Below are 18,432 nucleotides of genomic sequence, written 5' to 3' on the forward strand. Positions count from 1 at the left end.
GGTTAATTCAGAATAAAGAGACTGTAGGATAACTCAGAATAAAGAGACTGTAGTTTAATTCAGAATAAAGAGACTGTAGGTTAATTCAGAATAAAGAGACTGTAGGTTAATACAGAATAAAGAGACTCACATTGTAAGAACTGTTCTCTGGTCTTGGGCTCTGGAGGCAGTACAACATCCACTATATTCACTACAGACACACAAACACATTCACAGAGAGAGGGAATGTTATCATCATACCATATTCCACATGTATATGACTAGTAGGGAATTTTCAATGGTCTAAAGTTGATGTTCTTATTATTTTCAACACACCTGTAGTGGAGATCTTGGTCCATTCTCCTTTAAGGACGTCTTCTAGTTTCTCTCTCAGTTCAGACACAGTCTTACTCACATCTCCAAAGTACTGAAGAGGACGGGCAACGATGCTGGGTAAGTCTGAAGATACACTGGTACTGGAGAGAGACTGATAACTCTGGAGAGAGAGAGAGAGAGAGAGAGAGAGAGAGAGAGAGAGAGAGAGAGAGAGAGAGAGAGAGAGAGAGAGAGAGAGAGAGAGAGAGAGAGAGAGAGAGAGAGAGAGAGAGAGAGAGAGAGAGAGAGAGAGAGAGAGAGAGAGAGAGAGAGAGAAAATAACCAAATTATTGAGAGTTTCACATAGAGTTTTAATTTCATATCACATGTAACAAGGCAGTTTAAATACCTGGAGGAAATGGATGTGATCCTCTGTGTGTGAGAGCTTCTCCAGCTCAGTGCTTCTCTTCCTCAGCTCAGCTATATCCTGCTTCAGTTGCTCCAGGAGTCCTTCAGCTTGACTCACTTGAGCCTTCTCTTGGGCTCTGATCAGCTCCTTCACCTCAGAGCACCTTCTCTCAATGGAGCAGATCAGCTCAGTAAAAATCTTATCACTGTACTCCACTGCTGCCTGTGCAGAGCGCTGGAGAGAGAGAGAGAGAGAGAGAGAGAGAGAGAGAGAGAGAGAGAGAGAGTCTGTCATTGCAGAAAGAGGACACCCCTCCCCAACTCCCAGGTCAACCCGAGCCAACCAGCTATTGGTGTCCAGGGCTCCATGTAATACCCTCCACTGGAGGACCCCTGACCTTTCCAGCACTGGGAGCTTATAGAGCACCCTCCACCTATACCCTAACTCCTACTGCACCAGATTCTTCTTTATCATGTGCATTGATGCCATGCTCTGGTTCTGAGCTCTTCACCACACCTTCCACCTCACTTAACTTTCCCTCATTCATTTCCATTGGTTAAATTAAGCAGTATATTCTCTGAAAGGGGTCCAGACAGCCTGTTCCCAACAGTGGGTTCAGTGGGATTGGATAGGGGCCCCTCTCCCTCTCTCTGACTGGAGGAGAGAAGTGAAATTATGCATCTCCTCTGGTCAATAATACTCACCTTGAGAGACTTTACAGCCTGTTGGAGCTCCTTCTCTCTCTCCTGGAATCTCTGCTGGACCTTCTGCTGACTCATTCCCAGCTGCCTCTGTGGAGAATCACTCTTCAATGAGCTATCAAGCTTTATTTGTCCAGTAGATCAATAGTATAGTAATGGGACATAGGGCCCATAGAAGATAGGGATTAATATGTTGAGGAAGTGTTTGTGTGAAATTATATTATTATATTGTTATGTGAATGATTATAGTTTTAACAGTGCACAAAACAATGAGCTCATTGGGTGTTTGATAACGAATGATAATGGTGTTTGATAACGAATGATAATGGTGTTTGACTTGTTGATACTTATTCATGTTACCATACTAGAACTTATTGATTACATTACATGTATAAGGAATATATATGTTGAGGTCAATGAAGGGTGAATAGGAACTTGGTGTATGGAAAGTTACTGAGTGAGACAAGAGGAAGTGCAGAAATATTCTGTTCAAACATGTTAGTGTTGAATATCAATGTTCCTAAAGAGGGAGCCAAAGGGCAACAGTCTAGTTTCAGTTTCTGATAAGGCAGGCCAGCTGCAGAAGGTCAAGTCAACAGATGAAGTGAGAAGAAACCTCTGGGAGGGGGGCCAAAGGGGCCCACCCCAACGACCCTCCTACTACAGTCCTATCTCACACACTTCCACTTCCACGCCCACGAAGGTTCTAGCATCAGGCAGGGCCATGACTACACCAGTGAGAGGAACCAATAAATTTCCTGCCTAGCAACAGAGATGCATGGCTGTCTAGACGTGTAAGGAGTTGACCCAGCCTAGTAGGAGGTTATAAATATATGTGCTTGTGTAATCATACATTGTCTTTGCAGCTGTATGACCCAGTGGGTGAATAAACTTGGTTTGAGATTTTTCTAGTCTTCCGTTTGAGTTTTTACTCTGTTTGTTCAGAACAGACTTTAGAAAATGGTGACGCATTTGAAGAATCTGGGTTAACATATCTATATACTCAAGGTTTGTGTTCATATTTGGTCTGCCTTGGATCGATTTCAAACAGCCTTTGTTTCTACTGTACCTTTAATTATTTGTTAATCAGACAGTCACCAACAAGTTGTTCTGGTCTTACCTGTTTCTCAGTCCTCTCTGCTGCAGCTGACACTGTATCATGGCCTTTATGTTCATCCGTCACACACAGCAGACAGATACACTGCTGATCGGTACGACAGTAAACCTCCATCAGTTTGTCATGATGAGAGCAGATCTTCTCCTGTAGTTGTGCGGTGGCTTTGACCAGCTTGTGCTTCTTGAAAGCAGGAGATTCATAGTGAGGTTGGAGGTGAGTCTCACAGTAAAAGGCCAGACACACCAGACAGGACATGAGGGCTTTCTGCTTTCTGGTCCCAGTGCAGACATCACACGTCACATCTCCAGGTCCAGCATAGCACAGAGCAGGAGGGGAAGCAGCCTGGAGTCCTGTCTTCTCCAGTTTCTCCACCACTTCAGCCAACACGATGTTTCTCTTCAGAACAGGCCTTGGTCTGAAGGTCTGTCTGCACTGGGGACAGCTGTAGACACCTTTCAGATAATCCTGATCCCAGCTTTCTTTAATACAGCCCATACAGTAGCTGTGTCCACAGGCAGTAGTCACCGGATCCTTCAGTAGATCCAGACAGATGGAGCAACAGAACAGTTCCTGATTCTCTGCCATTTTGGTGCTCTCTCCCGTAGGTTAAGCAATATCAGTGTCAAAGATGACTTTCTGTTCAGTGTCAAAGATTACTTTCTGTTTCATGGAACTCTACACCAGAGGACAGGAAGTGGCTTCCTACTTGACTGTGAATTCTGTATGTAGAGGGGATGTGGTTTATTTGATGAGGAAGCGTGACAGAGTGTTGGGTAGTAGGCAGAGATGGTTAGTATTTATGTTACATGTATTTGAAATACGTATTTTAATTACTTCTGAATAATTTGTCATTAGAATTACACTGGGCTGAACTACACTCCAATGCATTTTGTGTTTTTTTATTTTCCAAATAAATACTAAATACTTTTCTATATCATTTATCATAGCGGTTCACATGTTGTGGCCCCCCTTTCACCCTGCATTGGTAACAGAAGTCTGATAGCACTATGGTGTGATAAGAACGTCTGTTAAATGAACTAAATATAAATGTATATGTAAAAATTTTGATAAATACTTTGTTGAGGGAAAATGTACTTGATATGATTGTAATATTTTGTTGTCTCACCTAGCTGTCTTAAGATGAAGGCACTAATTAAAAGTCACCCTGGATAAGTGCGTCTGCTAAATGACTAAAATGTAAATGTCGATGTAAAAATGAATAATTGCAAAGCATGCTGAGTATTATTCTAAAGAGCTCCACCCCTAAACAAGGCCAATAATAATACCCAGTGTGCTTTACAGTTAATTTGGTATGTTCATTTTCACATATACATTTACATTTGAGTCATTTAGCTTATCCAGACTGGCTTGCTTAACTAAGGTAGATAGCAAAATACAGTATCACTGTCATAGCAAGAAAAAAGGTTTTGTCACCGTTACTGAGAATGTTGTTGCTGTTCGGACCGGTTACTTGCAAATGTATTTTTGTATTTAAAATGAATACATTACATTTAATTAAATACATTACAAAATACAAGTATTTAGTAGTTTATTTTGATACATTGATCTTGATAGTATTTTGTATCTGTATTTTGTAATTGTATGTAGTAATTTCTACCCATCCGTGGTAGTAGAATACTCTGTCTGCAGGGGGTTTTTAGGACCAGGACACTGGAGGCAAAGGATCGGTTTAAACAGGAAAATGTCCTGGAGTTTTATTAAAAATAAATGTTTCACAAATCACTTTGAAAAGGCATTGAAAAGGCAAAATAAAATACCTATCTCTCCTCAGAGCATAATTACTGGGCAATCACTTACAAACTCAAGAGATCAGGGTGTTGTTTCAGTTCTCGGAACAGGGTTCTGAGAACTGACACATCTCAGTTTTCAACCCTAATGCTGAGCTGTTGTGACTTCTATCTCAACAACAGGATGATGCCCCTCACCCAGAAGCTCTTTTGGCACTCCTCCTAGAACATTTGGTTTAGACAGAGGACCAGAAAGAGGAACTTGTGCGACACACTGTTCTAATAAAGTTTTACTGGCAGAATGTTTTCTTCATTATATCTTCTTCACACAATAACTACGTTAGTACCTTTAAGACTAACGATGTTCTCCAATTACAAGTCAATTCTTCACAAATGTTATCCACAAGTTCATCTGACTGGGGAAGTAAATATAGGGCTTCATTGACAACATTCTGAAGTATCCCTTTAAGTCAAAACTATAACTGAAATGTCTTTGGCCACCATACCAATCAAAACTACATCAAAAGAGTTCATCAAGAGGTCCATAGTCTTTGAGATAGTGGCTGGGTTGGAGACCCACCAGCCGCATGGTGGCTCACCAAACGGGCATAGAGAGTTGACTGCAGCAAGGTGTACTGCTTAACTAGGATGTGGCCCTAATTGGAGAGTGGCTTTAGGGTGGAGTACGCTTCCAACAGCAGGCATTCCCTTCAACATGTTACAGAAGATAATGTGGAGACAGAGATGGGCAGTATCTCTGTTATACGTATTTGAAATACATATTTCAATGACTTTTGAGTATTTTGTCATTTGTATTTCACTGGCCTGAACTAAAATCCTATGTATTTGGAACAAGATACTTTTGAGACCTGTAATTTGTAAAAACATTTTGTTGTTGTAAAATACAACATATTTTTCTATACCATTCTTTATAGGGGTTGGACATTTTGTGTTCCCCTTTCATCCTGCATTGGTATCAGAAGTCTGATGGCACTATGGTTTGATAAAGTGACTAGTAAATGACAAAAATGTGTACTCTGTATGTAGAGGGGGTGTGGTTTCTTTGATAAGGAAGTGTGACAGATTTTTTGGTAGTCGGCAGAGATAGTTTGTATTTATGTTACATGCATTTGAAATACATATATTAATTACTTCTGAGTATTTAGTCATTTGAATTATGCTGGGATGAACTACACTCCAATGTATTTTGAAAATACAAAATACTTTTCTATACCATTTTTTATAGCGGTTCACATCTTGTGGCCCCTCTTTCACCCTGCATTGGTATCAGAAGTCTGATAGCACTATGGAGTGATAAGAGCGTCTGCTAAATGAACCAAATAAACACGTACAAAAGAACAGTTGAAAAGCATGCTGGGTATTATAATAATGAGCTCTGCACCCAAAAGAAGGCCAATAATAATACCCAGTGTACTTTGCAATTGTTCATTTTTACATTGTCATTTTAGTCATTTAGCAGAGACTCATATCCAGAGAGACTTACAATCAGTGCATTCAACTAAGGTAGATGAACAATCTCATATCACAGTATATCCAGAGACTTACCATCAGTACATTCAACTAAGGTAGATGAACAATCTCATATCACAGTCATAGAAAGTTAAAAGCTGTTTTCTTCCGTCACTGAGAATGTTGTTGTAGTGAAGGTGTGTACTAGCAAATTTATTTACCTGTATGTATTTGTATTTTATCTACATACAACTGCAAAAGTATTTTGTATTTTAGTTTGATACATTAGTCTTTAGAGTATCTGGTATTTTTAACAAGATCCATTTTTGATGTACAGTATATTTTGCCCATCTCTGTGTTGATATATCGTCTCTCAGTGACTAACTGATTTGGTTATGGCTACCTAGATTAATGTGGAGATCACAACACCCTTCTCCCCCGACAGAGTCATCAGTAAGCACACACACGGCACACACACAGACACACACAGACACACACACGGACAGACAGACAGACAAACAGACAAACAGACACACACACACACACAGACACACAGACAGAGACACACACACGCACAGACTCACACAGACACAGACACATACACGACACACACACACAGACACACACACATGCACAAATACCATCCACATCAATGAGCCAGTCAATGTTAATGTCTCTCTCTCTCCCTCTCTCTCTCTCTGTTTCCCTCCCTCTCCCCTCCTCTCCTCTCTCAGTGCTGGGTCATGCGTGTGCGGCCCTGTCTGTCCTGGTAGCGGGCCTGTCTGAGGTCCACAGGAAGGGCTATCCTCTGACGGAGCAGGCCCTGTCAGGGAAGGTGCTCCAGGTGTCCTCCATGGCCTGCTTCTAGCTGGCTCCCCAGTACATCCTACTGGGGCTGGCTGAGCACGTATTTCTGACACACCTATTGCTGCTACATTGTTCGTACACAGAGACAAACTGGGTTTGAGATTTCGAATGTCAATGGACACCATATGTAGTTAGGATGAAGTTAGAATGTGGAGTTTTGGAACCAACTGCCAACACGGAGGATAGTATTCTGAACTCTGGAAGCTAGGGTTAGGATGCCCCCTACTGGTGTATTAGAGACAGACAAGAGACGTTTGAACCAAATGAATGCTTCTTTCTCTTCCCAGCCTTCCTCTCTTCTCTGTTCCAGGCTCTGTGATCTCCTTCCACCTGACACCCAGTCATATCAGAGGCATCTCCCTGCACTTCCTCCCCCTGTCCTACAGAGGGAGCTGTTTCCTGGGAGCCCTCATCATCCAGCTGGTCTACCTACTCTCTGGAGGTAAAGGCTTCACTTACAGATGCATCATCATAACCATAGAAACTGAAGAGGAACATACATTCATGTTGGAATGGTTGATGGGGGTCTGTCTGCATTATGGGGATTCAGTCCTATGGCCACTGATAGCACTGTTCTCCAGTCCAACTACAGGTAACTTGTACCCAAACACACTGCATGAAGGGAATCTGGAGCATTTCTTCTTCTTCTTAGCCATGTTGATGACCATAAACACTCTGATGTTCTGGTGGATATCTTCCAGGTACAGTATGAGAACCTCTCATGTATCAATATAGTCACTGTAGATGAGGCAGAGGACATGAGGAGGAGAGGAAGCCATTAGAGTTCTTTCAGTCTTGGACTTCAAGATTTTCAGTCAAACAAATTTGAGATTTTCCTTGACCCCTTGAGGTGACCTGAACAAAGTTTCAATATAGTCTGTGCAGATGAGACAGATGACAATATTGAGACAGGTGACAGTATTGAGACATGTGACAGTATTGAGACAGATCCACCCTAGCAGTCTCTCCTCCCCTGTGTCCCAGGTACCTAGACCTGAGTGTGGTGCAGAGTAGAAGAGTAGGAAGCAGCCTTCTGGCAGAGAAACTCCTGCAGTACAAGACCTGCCTGTGATTCTACGACACCATGGAACGCTCCTCCACAACAGTCTCCATAGAAACAGTGTTGTGACCTCTACACTACCTTTGTCCCCTGTAGCGCTGGACTTCCACTTGGTTTATTTATGTATGTACTGTGTATTCTTTTCATTGACAGTCAGTTTTAGACAGTTTAGATGGTCATAGACTTCAACCTTTGTGTTCCTTCCTGCTCCAATGTAATGTGTAAGTCTATTATGTGTCATCTATTTGTCTAAATGTATATACTGGTACATAGATGACTGGAAATAGCTGATTCATTGGGTCAATCAATTCAATAATAGAGCAATTCCAATGTCATGATGATGAGTTTTATTTTTAAAGATCACATTGATTCAGTAATTGATTCAGAAAACTGAATTGTTTGTATTCATACATGTACATGGGTGATTTAAAGATATTCTCATCTGAACATAAATGGATCAACAATGATCCCAGTTTCTGATTTGACTGGTTTGCCAGTACTACAGTTTACATCAAGAGAAATAGTGACACATTTACAGAGGATTGCAACAGCCAAGAGGTGATAAGGTAGACAGTAAAAGTCTGAAGCCTGAGTGTCAGTCTGTATGTGCTATCATGCCATCTGTTTAGCAAGAGCACTAACAGATCTGGGACCAGGCTACAAAGAATGTGATATGTCTAATGATTTTTTTTTCTCCCACTCTACCTCCCAGTAGCAGACTCCAGACAGGCCCTCTCTACACAGCACCTGTCTCCAGTAGTCAGGATAGGGCTGAGCTTTGTCAGTGGCTGTCACCTTCCAGTTTACATCAGGCAGGCTGAGTTCTGGATGAGCTGTATTCAGATCCAATGTCAGCTGGAGGACGTCTGACTGATGAACAACAAAACCCAATAAGTAAAAGAAAGAACATGTATGTTGTCTTTGAGAGGGTGTTTGAATATCACTTACAGAGGGACAACTCTTCTTTGGTCTTCAGCTCAGGAGACATTTGGAATTCTGTCACTATTTAAAATGTAAAATGCAACTTCATATCACATGTAACAAGGCAGTTTACTTACCTGGAGGAAATGGATGTGATCCTCTGTGTGTGAGAGCTGCTCCAGCTCAGTGCTTCTCTTCCTCAGCTCAGCTATCTCCTGCTCCAGTTGCTCCAGATGTCCTTCAGCCCGTCTCACTGCAGTCTTCTCCTGGCCTCTAATCAACCTTTTCACCTCAGTGAGTATTCTCTCAATGGACCCGATCAGTTCAGTAAAGATTGTCTCATACTTACTAACTTCTGCCTGTACAGAGCACTGATAACTCACAAAGAGAGAGGAGGGGGTCAATTTCCACTGTTACTGGATTCCAGACAACCTGTTCCCCAGTGTTGTCTTGGTACTATTTCACAAGTGTGTGGTAAAGTTTCACAACTCTTAGAAAATTCACAAAACATGTTCCAGTATTCTTACAGTATGATCTATTGACAGTATACTCTGTTCTACCCTCAGAATTGACAGAAGACCCCATGGTGGTGGTCGTGTGCTGACCGACCAGCAGGAGTGGGCAGTGGTGGAAATGGTGAGGGCCAGGAATGACATACGTCTGTCTGAAATAAAGCAGGCCATTGAGGAGAATGATGACACCTTTGCCAATGTGGATCATCAGCCTACCAACAATCACCTGCCTTTTGAAGAGGCACCAGGTATCTATGAAACACATTGACCTGGAGCCTTCTGAGAGAAACAACTGTGGGCCGAGTATGTTCAGGTACAGCACTATATACTGTATTACTGTTGCTATTAATGCACATGCTACTTCACAATATCATATTGGAACTATACTGTAAAAATAACTAACCAAAATATATTTTTAGAGGGTGATGGTGTTGATGCTGCTGTGAACCATCACTAGTATATCTTTGTTGATGAAGCGGGCTTCAACCTGGCCAAAACGGGCGCCGTGGGCGGAACCTCATCTGCCAACGGGCGTCCGTCCAAGTGCCTGGACAACGTGGGGAAACATTTCAAGAGCAGCAGCTATCTCTGAAGATGGTGTGGTAGGACGTAGACCATTACTTGATCCTACCACGCTGCACACCTCATTGTGTTTCTCAATGAAATGGAGCAGGCCTGTCAAGGTGAAGGGGTCACCTACAGTGGGGAGAACAAGTATTTGATAGACTGCCGATTTTGCAGGTTTTCCTACTTACAAAGCATGTAGAGGTCTGTCATTTTTATCATAGGTACACTTCAACTGTGAGAGACGGAATCTAAAACAAAAATCCAGAAAAGCACATTGTATGATTTTTAAGTAATGAATTTGCATTTTATTGCATGACATAAGTATTTGATACACCAGAAAAGCAGAACTTAATATTTGGTACAGAAACCTTTGTTTGCATTTACAGAGATCATACGTTTCCTGTAGGTCTTGACCAGGTTTGCACACACTGCAGCAGGGATTTTGGCACACTCCTCCATACAGACCTTCTCCAGATCCTTCAGGTTTCGGGGCTGTCGCTGGGCAATACGGACTTTCAGCTACCTCCAAAGATTTTCTATTGGGTTCAGGTCTGGAGACTGGCTAGGCCACTCCAGGACCTTGAGATGCTTCTTACGGAGCCACTCCTTAGTTGCCCTGGCTGTGTGTTTCGGGTCGTTGTCATGCTGGAAGACCCAGCCACAACCCATCTTCAATGCTCTTACTGAGGGAAGGAGGTTGTTGGCCAAGATCTCGCGATACATGGCCCCATCCATCCTCCCCTCAATACGGTGCAGTCGTCCTGTCCCCTTTGCAGAAAAGCATCCCCAAAGAATGATGTTTCCACCTCCATGCTTCACGGTTGGGATGGTGTTCTTGGGGTTGTACTCATCCTTCTTCTTCCTCCAAACACGGCGAGTGGAGTTTAGACCAAAAAAGCTCTTTTTTGTCTCTTCAGACCACATGACCTTCTCCCATTCCTCCTCTGGATCATCCAGATGGTCATTGGCAAACTTCAGACGGGCCTGGACATGCGCTGGCTTGAGCAGGGGGACCTTGCGTGCGCTGCAGGATTTTAATCCATGATGGCGTAGTGTGTTACTAATGGTTTTCTTTGAGACTGTGGTCCCAGCTCTCTTCAGGTCATTGACCAGGTCCTGCCGTGTAGTTCTGGGCTGATCCCTCAACTTCCTCATGATCATTGATGCCCCACGAGGTGAGATCTTGCAAGGAGCCCCAGACCGAGGTTGATTGACCGTCATCTTGAACTTCTTCCATTTTCTAATAATTGCGCCAACAGTTGTTGCCTTCTCACCAGGCTGCTTGCCTATTGTCCTGTAGCCCATCCCAGCCTTGTGCAGGTCTACAATTTTATCCCTGATGTCCTTACACAGCTCTCTGATCTTGGCCATTGTGGAGAGGTTGGAGTCTGTTTGATTGAGTGTGTGGACAGGTGTCTTTTATACAGGTAACGAGTTCAAACAGGTGCAGTTAATACAGGTAATGAGTGGAGAACAGGAGGGCTTGTTAAAGAAAAACTAACAGGTCTGTGAGAGCCGGAATTGTTACTGGTTGGTAGGTGATCAAATACTTACAGTGGGGAAAAAAAGTATTTAGTCAGCCACCAATTGTGCAAGTTCTCCCACTTAAAAAGATGAGAGAGGCCTGTAATTTTCATCATAGGTACACGTCAACTATGACAGACAAAATGAGAAAAAGAAATCCAGAAAATCATATTGTAGGATTTTTAATGAATTTATTTGCAAATTATGGTGGAAAATAAGTATTTGGTCACCTACAAACAAGCAAGATTTCTGGCTCTCACAGACCTGTAACTTCTTCTTTAAGAGGCTCCTCTGTCCTCCACTCGTTACCTGTATTAATGGCACCTGTTTGAACTTGTTATCAGTATAAAAGACACCTGTCCACAACCTCAAACAGTCACACTCCAAACTCCACTATGGCCAAGACCAAAGAGCTGTCAAAGGACACCAGAAACAAAATTGTAGACCTGCACCAGGCTGGGAAGACTGAATCTGCAATAGGTAAGCAGCTTGGTTTGAAGAAATCAACTGTGGGAGCAATTATTAGGAAATGGAAGACATACAAGACCACTGATAATCTCCCTCGATCTGGGGCTCCACGCAAGATCTCACCCGTGGGGTCAAAATGATCACAAGAACGGTGAGCAAAAATCCCAGAACCACACGGGGGGACCTAGTGAATGACCTGCAGAGAGCTGGGACCAAAGTAACAAAGCCTACCATCAGTAACACACTACGCCGCCAGGGACTCAAATCCTGCAGTGCCAGACGTGTCCCCCTGCTTAAGCAGGTACATATCCAGGCCCTTCTGAAGTTTGCTAGAGTGCATTTGGATGATCCAGAAGAGGATTGGGAGAATGTCATATGGTCAGATGAAACCAAAATATAACTTTTTGGTAAAAACTCAACTCGTCGTGTTTGGAGGACAAAGAATGCTGAGTTGCATCCAAAGAACACCATACCTACTGTGAAGCATGGGGGTGGAAACATCATGCTTTGGGGCTGTTTTCTGCAAAGGGACCAGGACGACTGATCCGTAAAGGAAAGAATGAATGGGGCCATGTATCGTGAGATTTTGAGTGAAAACCTCCTTCCATCAGCAAGGGCATTGAAGATGAAACGTGGCAGGGTCTTTCAGCATGACAATAATCCCAAACACACCGCCCGGGCAACGAAGGAGTGGCTTCGTAAGAAGCATTTCAAGGTCCTGGAGTGGCCTAGCCAGTCTCCAGATCTCAACCCCATAGAAAATCTTTGGAGGGGAGTTGAAAGTCTGTGTTGCCCAGCAACAGCCCCAAAACATCACTGCTCTAGAGGAGATCTGCATGGAGGAATGGGCCAAAATACCAGCAACAGTGTTTGAAAACCTTGTGAAGACTTACAGAAAATGTTTGACCTGTGTCATTGCCAACAAAGGGTATATAACAAAGTATTGAGAAACTTTTGTTATTGACCAAATACTTATTTTCCACCATAATTTGCAAATAAATTCATTAAAAATCCTACAATATGATTTTCTGGATTTCTTTTTCTCATTTTGTCTGTCATAGTTGACGTGTACCTATGATGAAAATTACAGGCCTCTCTCATCTTTTTAAGTGGGAGAACTTGCACAATTGGTGGCTGACTAAATACTTTTTTCCCCCACTGTATGTCATGCAATAAAATGCAAATTAATTACTTAAAAATCATACAATGTGATTTTCTGGATTTATGTTTTAGATTCAGTCTCTCACAGATGAAGTGCACCTATGATAAAAATTACAGACCTCTACATGCTTTCTAAGTAGGAAAACCTGCAAAATCGGCAGTGTATCAAATACTTGTTCTCCCCACTGTATGTTATTGTGTGGGACAATGTCAGGTTCCACCATTCAGAGGTGGTCCAGGCATGGTTTCAGGTCGCTCCCTGATTCGTGACCCTATACCAGCCCCGGTACTCTCCTTCCTCAACCTTATTAAATTATTTTTTTCATCATGGAGGTGGAAGGTGTACGATCGCCATCCCCATGAGCGTGCCACCCTCCTTCTGGCCATGGATGAGGCATGTGATGACATCAATGCAGACCAATGTCAAGCTTTGATTCAACATGCCGAAAGGTTTCTACAGCGGTGCATGAACAATGAGGACATTTACTGATGTGGATGAGAATTTATGGCCAAATGCTCAAGATAGGCTTGATGCTAATTAATGAGTGCTAAACATTATTTTATTTTCATTCATTTAATGTTTCATTTAATGTCTCACATCTAATTACAGACAGTACTGTGTGTTGCAATTACATCATAAAAATAAAAATAAATCCCCATGAATGATTGTAGAGGATGTCATCATTGATCACACCTTTGATTACACATTGGACAGATATCATGGAAATGATAGATTCTGTCAATTTTGTTGGGTAATGTAAGTGTATTGCCTAATGTGAAGTGTATTTTACAGTACTGTAGCATATTACTTTCAGCACTTCTAAGGGTTAATTGAAACACTTATCTTGCAGTGATTTCTATTGGTAGTTAATGATATATTTTCAATTGAGTAGTTTTAAGTTGTTTTGGTGATTAAACCAATGCTCTCATTACATTTATTTATATTTTGAATCAATGGTTGTGGGTGAGAGATGTTTCCAATCCAAATGAATGCACAATGACAGGTTTTGAATGAAAGACTGGCTGCTTAACAAGCGTGACCAGCTTGGAGTTTTATACTAAGAGTTGTGAAAATGTACCACCTGCTTGTGAAAATAGTACCAAAGTGATTAAAACAAAACCGTGATAGGATTTTTTGGGGGGATGAATTGTTAATTGATATTCAATAAGGAACACAGAGGGAAAACACAACAGAAGAAAAAAGGGGGACGCAACCACTACAGTGAGGGAAAAAAGTATTTGATCCCCTCTCAAATCAGAAGGATTTCTGGCTCCCAGGTGTCTTTTATACAGGTAACGAGCTGAGATTAGGAGCACACCCTTAAAAGGAGTGCTCCTAATCTCAGCTTTTTACCTGTATAAAAGACACCTGTCCACAGAAGCAAACAATCAATCAGATTCCAAACTCTCCACCATGGCCAAGACCAAAGAGCTCTCCAAGGATGTCAGGGACAAGATTGTAGACCTACACAAGGCTGGAATGGGCTACAAGACCATCGCCAAGCAGCTTGGTGAGAAGGTGACAACAGTTGGTGCGAATATTCGCAAATGGAAGAAACACAAAAGAACTGTCAATCTCCCTCGGCCTGGGGCTCCATGCAAGATCTCACCTCGTGGAGTTGCAATGATCATGAGAACGGTGAGGAATCAGCCCAGAACTACACGGGAGGATCTTGTCAATGATCTCAAGGCAGCTGGGACCATAGTTACCAAGAAAACTATTGGTAACACACTACGCCGTGAAGGTTTGAAATCCTGCAGCGCCTGCAAGGTCCCCCTGCTCAAGAAAGCACATATACATGCCCGTCTGAAGTTTGCCAATGAACATCTGAATGATTCAGAGGAGAACTGGGTGAAAGTGTTGTGGTCATATGAGACCAAAATGGAGCTCTTTGGCATCAACTCAACTCGCCGTGTTTGGAGGAGGAATGCTGCCTATGACCCCAAGAACACCATCCCCACCGTCAAACATGGAGGTGGAAACATTATGCTTTGGGGGTGTTTTTCTGCTAAGGGGACAGGACAACTTCACCGCATCAAAGGGACGATGGACGGGGCCATGTACCGTCAAATCTTGGGTGAGAACCTCCTTCCCTCAACCAGGGCATTGAAAATGGGTCGTGGATGGGTATTCCAGCATGACAATGACCCAAAACACACGGCCAAGGCAACAAAGGAGTGGCTCAAGAAGAACCACATTAAGGTCCTGGAGTGGCCTAGCCAGTCTCCAGACCTTAATCCCATAGAAAATCTGTGGAGGGGAGCTGAAGGTTCGAGTTGCCAAACGTCAGCCTCGAAACCTTAATGACTTGGAGAAGATCTGTAAAGAGGAGTGGGACAAAATCCCTCCTGAGATGTGTGCAAACCTGGAGGCCAACTACAAGAAACGTCTGACCTCTGTGATTGCCAACAAGGGTTTTGCCACCAAGTACTAAGTCATGTTTTGCAGAGGGGTCAAATAATTATTTCCCTCATTAAAACGCAAATCAATGTATAAAATTTTTGAAATGCGGTTTTCTGGATTTTTTTTTGGTTATTCTGTCTCTCACTGTTCAAATAAACCTACCATTAAAATTATAGACTGATTATTTCTTTGTCAGTTTGCAAACGTACAAAATCAGCAGGGGTTCAAATACTTTTTTCCCTCACTGTAACATTACAGTATGATATTCTAATGAGGCAACCACTAACATTACAGTATGATATTCTAATGAGGCAACCACTAACATTACAGTATGATATTCTAATGAGGCAACCACTAACATTACAGTATGATATTCTAATGAGGCAACCACTAACATTACAGTATGATATTCTAATGCGGCAACCACTAACATTACAGTATGATTTTCTAATATTCTAACGAGGCAACCACTAACATTACATTATGATATTTTAATGAGGCAACCACTAACATTACAGTATGATATTCTAATATTCTAATGAGGCAACCACTAACAATACAGTATGATATTCTAATGAGGCAACCACTAACATTACATTATGATATTCTAATGAGGCAACCACTAACATTACAGTATGATATCTAATGAGGCAACCAATAACATTACAGTAATCATACTCAAATCCCCTTTATTGGGCAGGAGAGTCAAAGCCTCCCGTCTACAGCTTAGCGACAGCTCCCCCACCCCGACGCACTCACACAACACACGTCCTGTAAAATAATTCCCCAGAACTTTTTATAAAAATCCACAGGCAGACCGTCTGAGAGACAGCAGCTGAGAGTTTGTGAAAGGCCAGGGAAATGTCTATTTGATTTATCTGTGACAGAGAGAGTTTGGAAAGGTCTGTGAGCAGAACCTGAGAAAACCCAGGATAATAATAATAATATGCCATTTAGCAGACGCTTTTATCCAAAGCGACTTACAGTCATGTGCATACATTTTTACATATGGGTGGTCCCGGGGATCGAACCCACTACCCTGGCATTACAAGCGCCATGCTCTACCAATTGAGCTACAGAGGACCACAGAGTTCTGCCTTCTATAAATCAGAGTACAACTCCACAGCCTCATCTCCTCACAACAGAAGTTACCCACCCAGGATCAGGCTCCCTCATCTCCCCACAACAGAAGTTACCCACCCATCAGGCTCCCTCATCTCCCCACAACAGAAGTTACCCGCCCATCAGACAAACGTAAAACAAGGGATTTTCTTGGTTTCCCCACTCTGTTTTTCCAACCCCCTCTGGTGAAACAGAGAACTGAGCCCTGTACTATAATATAATATAATGTGCCATTTTGCAGACGCTTTTATCCAAAGCGACTTACAGTCATGCGTGCATATATATATATATATTTTTTTGTGTATGGGTGGTCCCGGGGATCGAACCCACTACCCTGGCGTTACAAGCGCCGTGCTCTACCAGCTGAGCTACAGAGGACCAGGTGCAGACACATTTATGAAAGCAAAGACAAGGTCATTATTTGGGCTCTAAACACTAACAACCTACCCTTACACACCTCTTTTGCTACCCCTGCACTAAGATTTCTGTCATGGCATTTAAATGTTTTTGGTTTACATATTCCCCCAGTCTTTGCCGCCGTTCATGTTAAGGAAGTCTAACCGTGAAATCTCCATAAGAGGTGGGAGGGAAATCACCACAATCAGAAACCAGTAGAGAAGCTCATAAAGCCGCCATGCCAGAAAAAAACATCAATTTAAGCAGATTCTGAAGACATGCCCTTAAGAACCCATGACCCATTTTCTCAGCCTATACCGCTTCCTGGGTGAGAGGACACTAAACCCTCATTCTTCATCACGTGTTGTACTGACCTTACAAACCTTCCAGGATCAATCAAATAAGACTCCAGCAGAACCTTCTTTTTCCCCTTTAGTCTCCATCAGGAACCTAGAAAGTTATCTCACCGTATATACTGGGCCCTCAGCCTGACTGGCTGTCAGCACTGGATCCAATGAGCCGTCTGAAAACGAGACGCCTTGACATCCGCTCCCGCAGACTCACCTCCCCCCTCTTCCTCCTCCTCCATTGGCACGGTACCGTCCTCCTCCTCCCCAGTCTCTGCCCCCCCTGCACTTCCCCCCTGATCAGAGCCTCTTCCCAAATGACAGGTAATATTTCCTGGGATGAGCCCACCAAGCCTTTGCCCACCGGAGTCTCTGTTACTACAGAAACCTGCCTCAGCTCATGTAGCCCAGCTGCAACCCTCCCCACCACCGCTTTCTCCACGGCCTGCGCACCACCACTTGGCCATGCACTACTACCGCGTAGCTCAGTTGGTAGAGCATGGCGCTTGCAACACCAGGGTTGTGGGTTCGTTTCCCATGGGGGGACAGTATGAAAATGTATGCACTCACTAACTGTAAGTCGCTCTGGATAAAAGCATCTGCTAAATGACTAAAATGTAAAAAATGTACTCTCCTCCCTCCTGGTACCCCTGCCATTGTTTTGCAATTTTGAGTAATCACTATTTTAGTACGGATTAGTAAGGAAAAACACTATTCAGTACTACTGCAGTTGCTTTATAATTCCAATAGATGGCAGCATAAGACCATGAATGACATTTCAGAAGATTTATTTAGTTTTCTCCCTGGATACACCACCACTCCACCTCACAGAAAACTCCTCCTGCCTGAGCTTTTTACTGTCCCTTTCCACACTGCTAACGCAAGAGAAAGGACTGAAAAAGCATTTAACACATTACTGTGAAGTAATATAATGATGATTCATGTTTATTATTACCTGTTTTTATGGTCATGTTTTGAAATTATACTTCATTACTATAATGATTATCAATACGCCTGAACATTAATTCAGTCACCTCTGGTCGACAAAAACGTATTTTCCTAGTACATTAATTGTCAAATTCATCAACCAGCATCGAGCACTCTGCCTTCTCACGCAAGCAAATATGCTAACCGCGACGGTTGCATTATGTAATTTATTGGTGGGCTGGAAGATGCAGTGTTTTATCTTTTCTATTCAGAGGCTATTTACTCCCAATATGAGATAATTTTATATAGAAGGTTTTTATAATGCATGTTTACTAGGGTTGAGGTTAGCGCATCTGAGTAGGGATTATTTGGGTTCAATACCTGTCCTACCTATCAATCATATTGCTGCTTGTAGCC

At 42.6% G+C, this 18,432-nt stretch overlaps 1 long non-coding RNA gene and 1 pseudogene across 1 annotated transcript; one reads left to right on the forward strand and one right to left on the reverse strand.

The window, feature by feature from the left end:
• Positions 1 to 6,454: 6,454 nt before the first annotated feature.
• On the forward strand, positions 6,455 to 7,735 carry LOC123488014 (annotated as a pseudogene).
• Positions 7,736 to 8,483: 748 nt separating this feature from the next.
• LOC123488013 lies at positions 8,484 to 8,962 on the reverse strand. The gene is made up of 3 exons (XR_006659938.1): positions 8,725 to 8,962; positions 8,615 to 8,642; positions 8,484 to 8,536 (listed from the first exon to the last, which is right to left on the reverse strand). It is a non-coding gene; the product is annotated as an uncharacterized LOC123488013 (long non-coding RNA).
• Between the last annotated feature and the right edge of the window lie 9,470 nt (positions 8,963 to 18,432).

This window comes from Coregonus clupeaformis, unplaced genomic scaffold, assembly GCF_020615455.1.
Source record: "Coregonus clupeaformis isolate EN_2021a unplaced genomic scaffold, ASM2061545v1 scaf2015, whole genome shotgun sequence".
NCBI lineage: Eukaryota > Metazoa > Chordata > Actinopteri > Salmoniformes > Salmonidae > Coregonus > Coregonus clupeaformis.